Source organism: Aquarana catesbeiana, linkage group LG01, assembly GCF_042186555.1.
Source record: "Aquarana catesbeiana isolate 2022-GZ linkage group LG01, ASM4218655v1, whole genome shotgun sequence".
Lineage (NCBI taxonomy): Eukaryota > Metazoa > Chordata > Amphibia > Anura > Ranidae > Aquarana > Aquarana catesbeiana.
In genome coordinates this window covers 239,243,867-239,255,217 of record NC_133324.1, presented here as the reverse complement: position 1 = coordinate 239,255,217, position 11,351 = coordinate 239,243,867, and the positions used below count along the sequence as shown (strand labels likewise).

The following is an 11,351-nucleotide window of genomic DNA, read 5'->3' as shown; positions in this document are numbered from 1 at the left end:
TCATTTTTCTCGGCTCGTCATAAGTGTTGTACATCACCGTGTTCATGACGTTCAGAATTTCCGACAAGATTTGTGTGACCGTGTGTATGCAAGACAAGTTTGAGCCAACATTCATCGGAAAAAATCCATCGATTTTGTTGTCGGAATGCCCGATCGTGTGTACGGGCATAACAGGTTTTCTTCTAAAATTGCTCTGTATTTGACTCCATCCATCTTCCCATCAACACTGACCATATTCCCTGTCCCTGCTGAAGAAAAGCATCCCCATAACATGATGCTTTCACGGTGGGGATGGTGTGTTCAGGGTGATGTGCAATGTTAGTTTTCCGCCACACATAGCATTTTGCTTTTAGGCCAAAAAGTTCAATTTTGGTCTCATCTGACCAGAGCACCTTCCACATGTTTGCTGTGTCCCCCATATGGCTTCTTGTATCAGTGTAAAGGAAGCTGAATGCTGGGAGAGCCTATATATTTGGGTGAGGTCAGGTGATCTGTGTTCACCTGGACGGCTGTCTGGGTGGATGTGTGTCATATGACCCGGGCTGCTAGGCCAGAGATCGGGTCTATCCCGGGGGCATCTGGCTGCCAGGCTGTGTGAGGACCGATCCAGAAGTAAGAGGGCAGCGCAGGGTTGGGATTGTGGCTTGCAATCCAACCAAAAGTGACGGTTCTACCGGCCAGAGAACCTGTCAGTGGTCGGAGGTAGAAGAGAAGCTGTCGACACAAAGGGACCAAACACCTTCAGGGGGTGATCAAGTCAGGGACCCAACCGGCGGAGGAAATGCTTGCAGAGCAGCCTTGTGAGTGAAGCCAGGGACCTCGCCGGTTAGCAGGGGTGAAGCTTGAGAAGTATCTGGAGTGCCAAGCTGGAGACCCAACAAGGAAGCGTGGGTGATGCTTGAGGGGATACTACCTCAAACCTTGGAGGAGCTCAAGGGATTCAGAGTCAGTGAATCAGAGGGTCTAGTGAGAGACTGGGAGCTCAGTGTTGAAAAACTACAAGAGGCAATTGTAGTGAAGCTGAAAGGACTGTTACGTTTGAGTTAGGAACTGTTAAAGACTGTTACCATAGGAGACAGCATTCCGGCAAGTGCACATGCGGCTTCTTGCTGGTGCCTTTCCCTGCACAGCTGTCCTCCTATTGAAGTCTCGGAGTCTGCCAATTGAATTTGCAACTACCTAAGGGTGTCCTGGCCCTAACCTCACAACCCATCACATATTGAAGGATGTCAGCTATCTTTGGTCTTGGAGGTCCTCATTAGATTGGACAAGGCCAGAGACCTTGCTACATTTGTCGCCCAATGTGGGGCTAAGGCGTTGTCCTTGCAGCAGTCGCCCATAGTAACCGCACATACGCACAAATGCGCACAAATACATACAAAAAAATTTCTGAAATTATATCTGAAAAAGTAGAGTAGAGTTTTATATCCTGCTTAAAATCAGTTTTGTGTTAAACTCCTGCTTCTGAATAATTGCATACAAAGATTTCAGTAAATATAATGAAAATGCCAGGTTCCACCGAGATTTGAACTCGGATCGCTGGATTCAAAGTCCAGAGTGCTAACCATTACACCATGGAACCCCACTGACAGGGTCTTGTCACTGTTGTTTCATAATAAAAACACATAATTAAAGCTAGGCATGCCATGAGTCATTGTCAGTTCAAAGTAATTACACTTGAGAGCTTCTATAGTCATACACTATTAAAGATATGATAAAGAAAATGTGTCTTGTCCTTTAGTATGAGATTTCGATAAACTTTTACAGGATAAGTTCACCTTTTTAAAAAATAAATAATAAATGCAGATTTTTTTTGCAGGTAAAAAAATTAGTATTTACAATTTTTTGTTTGTAGGAATCTGATGAGCATTGCACCCCTGATCAGCAGGGCTGCAGACTTTCAATGTAGGCTGTCTGCTCGTACCTCGAATGGGCAGGCAGTTACACAATGACAGGATGAATCAGCGAAGTATCTCAACTGCATCCTGTAGTTCATTGAGAACTACAAGCCATCAGCTGCAAAGGCTGTCAGTACTTGTCAGGGCTTTTTTTCTCAGAAAATAGGTGCAGGAACCCACCTGCCCCCTCACCCCCCCAACCCCACACCTATTCCTGCCCCCAATACCGCCATTCCTTGGGAAAGAGAAGTAAAGTGTTCTTTACCTTCTCCCTCCCTGTCCACAGCTCACCTCCCCATCCACAGGTCACCTTCTCTTCTCTCATCCACAGCCCCCCCCCCACACACACACAAGTTACCTTTCCCTTCCCCCCCTCCATCCACAGCCAGCTCACCCCCTCCGCCCCCACATTTCACTATTCACATTACCATGCGCAGTCCCCTCCCCCATCCACAATTCCCCTTTTAACCTCTGTCAACATGTCACCTATGCACACCCCCCCCCATCCACAGCTTACACCCCCTGTCCACAATCACCTTTGCACTCCCATCCACAGCCTATATCCCCCCGCAATCCACATTTCACTTTTGTGCCCCTATCTACACCTCTAACCCTCTACAACCCCTCATCTTTCACCTCTGCACCCCAAGCCCTCCCAGCACTCTTGACCCTCTACAAATTCCCCTGCTCACAACTCTCACTTTGCACAATCTAACCCCCCAGCCCTGATCTCTGCAGAACATCCACAACTTCAGTCTCTACTCTCTGCACAACCAACCCTCCTTCCTTCCCCTTTCCCTCCACAGCTATCTCACCTTCATTAGAGCCGTGCGGCAGACTTCCGTTCTGTCAAATCGGGCTTTTTTCCCCCCAGCTTACTGTGCAGTCTCCTGCGTGCAGCTCCGCCTGTCAGATCATCAGTGCAGCACAGAACCGAGGAGGAGTTACAGAGAGCTTCATTTGGCTCTGTGCTACACATATATGACAGACAGCAGGCGGGGATAGCTGCCTCTGAAATCCCCCATTGATGCCGATAGTTGCGGGCACCGATCACTCAGCTGTGGAGCACATTCCCTGGATGCCTAGCATGGTAAGCATACAGAAGCTGGTGGAGGAAGTGAATGGTAAAGAAAACTTACTCTACCAGCTTCTGTTTTATGTGACAGACTGCAGAGAAGAGGGCTGCCTGTGGTGGCGGAACTGCGTTACGGCAAGTTCCGGCAGAAAAAATGCCCTGGTACTTGTAATTCATTCACTTACAGAACTGTGTGAATGAATAACGTGGCTGTGTGGGCGGAGCCCCGCACGGCTACACTCTTTTCAAATAGTGACCGCGGGTGCGGGGAGAAGATCCCCAGCTCACTGTCATGGGGGGGGGGTCGGGCAGCAGCTGCAGGAGTGGGAATGTGTTACCTGTTCCATCCTAAAAAATGGTGGAACAGGTAACATGTTCCAAAAGGTTAACTTATCCTTTAAGGGCTATGATTTGTAATGTGACTTTCTAAAATAAGCATGCCCCAAACTTGGGAAATTCAGACTTAGCTTAATGAAAACAATTATCAGAGGTTACATTCAGTAAATACTACATGTCAGCAGACCAAGAGATCTGACAGCTAATGTAAGCAATCTTTCATGACTGAGGTTGGCATGATGTCCTTTTGCCTCCCATGCCTCATTATTGGTCAGTGAAGTTGCCCATGGCAATAAATGTTCCATAGAGATGCCCATGATATGATGACAAATCTATATGTCCGCAAGTGCATCTAAAAATATGTACTGTAAGTATTACATTATGTGTGGTATTGATAAGTCTTTTGCCTACAAACTTTTACGCCAAAACATTTGCTTTTGCCTTTACCTCAAAAAACTGACAACTATAGGATACCCCAGCTCCTATTTTTGGCTACTCTTATTTAAATATTAATATGAAAAGGAGATCTATGATCACTGCATACTCTTTCATATTATAACATCAGCATTGTAATAAAAATACACACAATATGTATTTAATGTTTGACAATTTGATAATTTGACAATCCAATATAAGCTTACTTGTAAAATATTTTATTTTGTGAGTTCTGCCCATCTGCTGGCCATCTCTTTCCACAATTTCCTTGTTTCCCTGCATGCTTTGCAGTCTCCTTTGCTGTTTACTCTCAAATTCTAAGTACTACATATCCCATGGTAACTTGCTGCCTGCAAGCAGTGATTCCTGTACTAACTCATTTCATCAACTAAGTAGTTCTGAAGGCAGGCACTGTGAAATGTGTGACACAGCAGTGAGTAAATGTGTAGGGATCTTCACAAACTTTAACATGGTTCAGAATATGTGTAGGGTAGAAATAATTGCAATGCAATGTAGAAATGAAAATAAGATGTTATATTTTGACCATAGATACAATGTGTACATTCCAAATAGTATTTAACATAAAATTTGATGAACTTTAAAAAAAAAAAAAAAAAATTCTAATATTTTATTTATTCAAAAGACAAGTTCCATGGTGTCATACAAAACAATGGTTCAAGAAGAACAGTGTCACAATGCAGAAACAATCATATGCAGGATGTATAAGCAAAATACCAAAGATGTAGTTCAAATCCTATATTCATGGATTGTGTCATTGTAAAAATAGACAATAATTAGCCTATAGAGAATGCAGCATATTGTAAAATATGAAAAAATACATGAAACTGTCTAAATCAATTTTTTCTTTTTAAAGCATATATCTAGAAAAAGAGAGAGGGAAAGAAGATCAAAAATGGAAAGAGGTAAAAGAAAAAGCGAGGAAGATGAAAGGAGTGGGAAAGGGAAGGGACGGGAGGGGGAATAAGGAAAAGGGTCAGGAGGGGGTTTCATCTGTTGTATCGTACTCAAGGAGTGCTGGTCCCTCTGCAGAGAGGACAAACATGTTCCACAAGGTCCATGTTTTAGAATAGCGTTCATTTTGTTGCTTGGACAAAGGTCTTCCATCTTATTTATTTCTTCAACTTTTTTAAACCAAAGACCGATGGTCGGTGGCTGTGAACTTATCCAATGTAGGGGGATTCACATTTTGGCGGTGTCAATGAGATGGCGGAGAACAGATTTCTTTTAGGATTTTGCTGGAATGTTGGAGGCGTGAAGCAGAAAAAAGGCTGGGTCCTCCGTAATCGGACGTTCTGTGAACTTTCAAGCAATTTTCCGAACCTCCTTCCAAAACTGCTCGAGCTTGGGGCATGACCAAAAAATATGTAAGAGCGTCCCTCTTGGCATCTCCAGCAGAAGTCAGTAGTCATAGGGAATAATCTATGTAACCAAGAGGGTGTATGATACCATTGTGTCATAATTTTAAAATTAGTTTCTTGTATCTTCGTACATATGGATGACCTATATACGAAATTAAGGATACTGTTTCGTTGACTTACAGAGATAGTACAGCTAAGATCTTGTTCCTATTAAACTAGAAATTTAGGCAAAATACTCATTTTGATTATGTTGCAACTCTCAAACAATGAGTGAAGCCCAGCACGCCTTGTGTCTAGTAGAGCGCGGATCTTCTTTAAAAGTGGAGGGAAATTGAGGTAAAAAATTTGAGAGAATTTGGGGGGAATGAGTGTACCTAAATATTTCAATGCTGAGTCAGCCTGATTTAGTTTAAAATTCGATTTCAATTGGGAAAGTGGAGATTGCGAGAAACCCACTCCCATTGCCTCAGATTTGGTGAAATTAATCTTCAAGTTAGATAACCTACCATATGTCTCGAATTTGCGGAGAAGATTCGGGAGCGAAACCAGGGGGTTGGTAGGAGAAAACATCATGTCATCGGCATACGCAGAAATCTTCCGTTGGGTCCCACCAACATCAATACATTTAATGTCGGGGTTAGAACGTATCTTGCATAGGAAGGGTTCCAGCGACAAAGCAAAGAGGACAGGGGACAGTGGGCAACCCTGTCTCGTTCCGTTGGTGATTGAAAATTCTCGGACAAGATCGCATTAGCTATAACTTGTGTCGCAGGGTTAGAACAAGGAACCTCAAACTACGGCCCTCCAGCTGTTGCGGAACTACACATCCCATGAGGCATTGTAAAACTCTGACATTCACAGACATGACTAGGCACGATGGGAATTGTAGTTCCTGAACAACTGGAGGGCCATAGTTTGAAGACCCCTGGGTTAGAATATATCTTGGAAATACAGTTTAGCGGAGTGCATGCGCGGAGTCTGACAGAGCAGTTATGCGCTGCTAGAGCTTCGCTCCGTGACAGAGGAAAAGCCGAATCTTAAAGCATACCAGCTGACACAAAGCACTCCAGATTATCCTGCTTCTACCAGTGAGCCCGGAGCTCTGCCGGAGACCCTCAATATGGTACTAGGAGGTAACCGCAATAAATTTAAAACCTCCACAAAGGAGTCACAGGTGCGGGCTGCAGCTAAAATGGCGCCGACACCTGCCTCACACAGCACCTCAGAGCGCTCCCATACACTGAAACAGAAGCAGAAACTGTTACAAACAGAATTTTCTGGTGAGTCACATACTGAATTATTTCCCTCACAAAACTCTCCAGATGAATTTGCTGATTCCCCAGTACCTTTAAAGCAATTTGAATGTATGCTGCAAAAAGCACTGAAACAGACTTCAGAGCATATTACAAGTAGCCTTACAAAAGAAATAAGAAAAATTGGCGCTCGTACAGCAGCATTAGAAATTAGAGTGGATGAGGTGGAAATTTCAGCACAAAATAACATGTCAGAAATAGAAAACCTTAAAGAGGAAAATTTAATACTATAATCTAGGCTGGAAGACTATGAGAACAGAGCCAGACGTTCCAACCTCCACATCAGAGGTATCCCTGAATCTGTGATTGACCTGCATTCAACCATGATGGCCTTATTCCAAGAACTCCAACCGGCCCTACCTATAGAACGCTTGGAAATGGACAGAGTTCACCGTGCCCTCATGCCCAGGAAATCAGATGGCCCTCCACTCGATATTATCGCAAAATTTCACTAATATCGCACAAAAGAGCAACTTCTGGCTGCAGCCAGGGATAAAGGCAATCTAACATTCCAAGGTCATGTTTATCAGTTATTTACTGACTTATCCCAATTGACTATCTCTAAGCGTCGATCAATGAAACCTCAACTGACAGTGCTACAAAGTCATCATATCACTTATCAATGGGGATTTCCGTTTTCCATTCGGAAAATGACAATTACATACCAGGGCTCAAAGTTTACCTGCAGATCCTCAGATGAACTGCAACGGGTTTTACAAGAACTGTGCCTTGTGGATGATCCACACATCTCTAACTCATCACGAAGGAGGTCAACCCCTTCCACCCCTAAGAAACAATATAGAAAATCAATAATACCTAACCTCCTGAATGCGGCCAAGGCCTTAATTCCCAAGAATTGGCTAAAAAGTGGAAAACCAGACATTAGAAACTGGCTAAAGGAAATAGATTATCACTACAAAATGGAAGGAGGAGAGAAAGGGGATAATAGTAGATGGGAAAGTTGGAAAAACTACAAAGTCTCGGATATTTATTTAGATAGGATAAAAGAAAGAACAGGTGCAGAGCCAAGTGGATAAATAAATAACATAAAGGAACGGACCAGACACAGGGGAGGGGGAGGGGGAGGGGGGGTGGGGGGAAATAAGAGGAACTGAGAGAGAATAAGATAATAATAGGGTTTATAATTATAGAAGGCGGTTTGTCGCCGGTTTTTAAAAATATTTAAGAATATCCTAGAAGGGAAAAATAATAAAGATGTGACGGAAACAATCCACAATGATGTGAAAAAGGAGAAGAGATAAAGTTTGACACATAAAGTTGAAATAATGTCTCTCGGAAAATTTTCGCTGAAGTGGAAAAAAAAAAAAAAAAAAAAAAAAAACCCCTTCCACCCCACACAGCTCTTCTCAATCTCCAGAACAAATAGAAAACCAACATGCTCATAAGAGGAGTCGTTTAGTCTCCCTTCCGCTGGATGAAGAAAACTCCATGGACTGACCACTTGTCCTACCCACAGTCTCATCTGAACCCCTCATTGTTTCACCCACTCTTTCAGAGTGCAGTCGCTGAATGACTGTCTCGGGGCTGAAGAGACTGTAAAACTGTATCTTGCATTGGTCCTCATACTTTAATTTAATATTGAACCTCCCTTTGCAAGGATTCCTTAACAATTTTGTGAGACAATTGGTATCTCTTTATGTAATTTATGCCCTTTCATGTATAGGCAAAACATGATGCTAGATAGTGCTGTGTACCCATCCAACATAGGAAGCCATTTTAAAATATCTAAATTGGCTTCACCATTGAAGGGTATCAACTATTTTTCTTTAATCGATCTAGATTTATTGCACAATCCAGTTACCATTTTCTTTATCCATTCAAACTCAATTTTTATTTGCTTGAACATTACTAAGCGAATGTTATAGATGCATTCAACATATAGGTAGTTTTACCTGATATAGTCCAAGCGATATTTTATCTAAATCCCACTTTCTAATCATTTTGTTTGTGGTATTTAAACCCATACCTGTATCTCCGGGTAGTTATAGGTCCACTTGCTCATTTTTATATTCTCTTTCCCAGTTCCCTATTCCACTTCCCATCCCTTTACTCATAATTTTCTCACGTATTTCCCCTACTACACCCTAATATAAATTATAATAATACACTCCAGAGCACTGATCTCATTTACCTCCTAGTATAATCAATCGGAGATTTTGTCCTAACATTTATTTATAGCCAAACTGGCTACGTCCCTATACATCTTGATGGTGTTCCCTTCATAGGGCTTTTCCTCTTTCCACGGCAGTTTCGTGTGTCCCAATGTGCCTCCCTCGATCGCCCACCAATATTATGTGGACGATTGAAGTCGGCCCCTTTTCCCCTGATGGGGAGATTTCTCCCTCATCATGGGTAATTCTTGATATCTATCATAAGCTACTGTTTACAGTATTATTTCTTACTACTCATGCTACATGTTTCTTTCTTTCTACAGTTTATCCTTGGTCCAACTTCATCTTTTCCTTTTTCTCGTTCAATTGGATTGATCCATTCAGCCAGGAACTCGTGAATAATGGTAAGAATCATCACTTTTATCATCTACCATGGCACCCTTAAACATTCTTTCCCTGAATGTACAGGGAATTAATGTACCGCAAAAACGCACTAAAGCGTTCTGTTTCTTTCAAGCACAGAAAGCTCATATAGTTTGCTTACAGGAAACTCGCTTTACAGTGGACTCCACACCCAAATATATGAGCTCCTCTTATCCACAAATTTACACGGCCTCAGCTACCACTAGGAAACGTGGAACCCTTATAGCTTTTCACCGCTCTATCCCATTTATCCTCAAATCAGAAATCAAAGATCCCGAAGGGAGATATATTATTCTCACGGGACATATTATGGATACAGCAGTTACAGTTGTGTCCTATTACTCCCCAAACAAACAGCCTACATCCTTTATATCTCACCTTCTACAAGTGGTATCCACGCACAAGATGGGTACAATTATTGTGTGTGGAGATTCAAACCAGGTCCTCCTCCCATTTCTGGATAAATCACCATACTCTCCACCGAGAAGCCCAACCAAGCAATCTTTTCAACAACTTCTCTCGAGATATAACTTAGTCGACTCATGGAGGGAAAATAACCCAGCAAAAAGGAAATTTACTTACTACTCACATCCTCATAAAACCTTCTCTCGAATCGACCACATACTCCTAACTGTTGGTATGTTACCAGAGGTTCTCTCATCAAACATTATACCAATCCCTTGGTCAGACCATAATGCAGTATATACTACTATAGCATCTACTATACCTAAATCGCACGACTCATCATGGTACCTCCCCGATATTTTGCTAAAAAACCCATCTCATTGCCTCATATTTGACCAAGCCTTAAAAGATATCTTACGCACAATACCTCTCCTGAAATTTCTTCACTGACTCTCTGGGAAGCACATAAGCCAGTGCTACGAGGAATATTCCAACGCCAATCTGCAATGTTTAAACGTGAGCGGAAAATTCTTGAACGCAAACTGGACTTAGAATATAACACTGCCTTTGTAAATTTCCAAGGTAATCCTTCTTCGACCACAAAAACTAGATTAGAAAAGGCCGTTTAGAATATGATCTCTTTCTCACAGAAAATGCGGATAAATCAACGTTCTAGACACACCTTCTTTATGAAATCTAACAAACCGGACACTATGTTGGCACGTGCTCTTAATTCTAGGCATAAACAATCTAATCCTATCCGACTTCAATTGTCGAAGAATAATTATACCTGCAATCCGGTTAAAATAGTCCACAAATTTAGATCTCATTTAGCTTCCCTATATTCGGAAACGAAAGAATTGAATCCTTCTGAAGCTGATACCTTTTACTCTCAATTAAAGCTTCCTGAACTAACTCAGACCCAAAATTCTCTTCTTGAAGAACCCATTTCAGTGGAAGAGGTAGTGAAAACAATTAAAGAACTAAAGCAAAACAAAAGACCAGGCCTGATGGTTTTTCAGCCATATATTACCATACTTTTGTAGATATCCTTTCTCCACTCCTAACCAAAGCTTTCAATACAATATTAGAAGGATACTCATTTAGACAAGAATCGCTAATGGCAATTATCTGCATGATCCTAAAACTAAATTCTGATAACACATCCTGTTCGAATTTCCGCCCCATTTCACTTTTAAACCTTGACATAAAAATTCTAGCGAAAATTTTGGCATCCCGCCTCAACAAAATCATAGGTAACCTTATCCATCGTGACCAAGTAGGCTTTATGCTTACTCGCCAAGCTGGTGACAATGTGCGTACTCTTGGCACACATTGCCAAAACTTGCCGCATTCCCTCTTGTTTCCTTTCCCTGGATATTAGGAAAGCTTTTGATTTGGTTTCTTGGCCTTATTTGTATCACACTCTCCAGAAATGGGGGTTTGGACCCCACTTCATTAAATGGATAACAGCACTTTATGACAGACCTCAAGCATATGTAAAATATGCAGGCTATAAATCTGACTCTTTCAAAATAGAAAAAGGCACACGTCAGGGTTGTCCACTTTCCCCACTTTTATTTGCCCTTTTAATAGAACCCCTAGCACAATATATTAGACTAGACCCAAAAATAACCGGAATAGAACTAGGAGGCTTCCATCACAAACTGTGCTTGTTTGCGGATGATATTTTACTATTTTTATCATCTCCCCAAGTCTCTGGTCCCAATCTATTACCTATCCTTAATAGGTTTGCCAATATATCCGGATTAACAATTAACCCCCAAAAATGTTTAGCACTGAATATATCCCTACCTGACAGAGAAAAAGATATGGTAAAATCAGCACTTCCATTTACCTGGGCGGAAAAAACAATCCCATATCTTGGTATTCATCTAACAGCTTCTATCTCAGATCTTTTTTCAGCCAATTACCCATCTACTCTGAGAAAAGTG

General features: G+C 41.9%; 1 non-coding gene across 1 annotated transcript; it reads right to left on the bottom strand.

Moving 5' to 3' along the window:
• Window positions 1–1,510: 1,510 nt before the first annotated feature.
• TRNAQ-UUG (transfer RNA glutamine (anticodon UUG)) lies at window positions 1,511–1,582 on the bottom strand. The gene has a single exon. It is a non-coding gene; the product is annotated as a tRNA-Gln (tRNA).
• Between the last annotated feature and the right edge of the window lie 9,769 nt (window positions 1,583–11,351).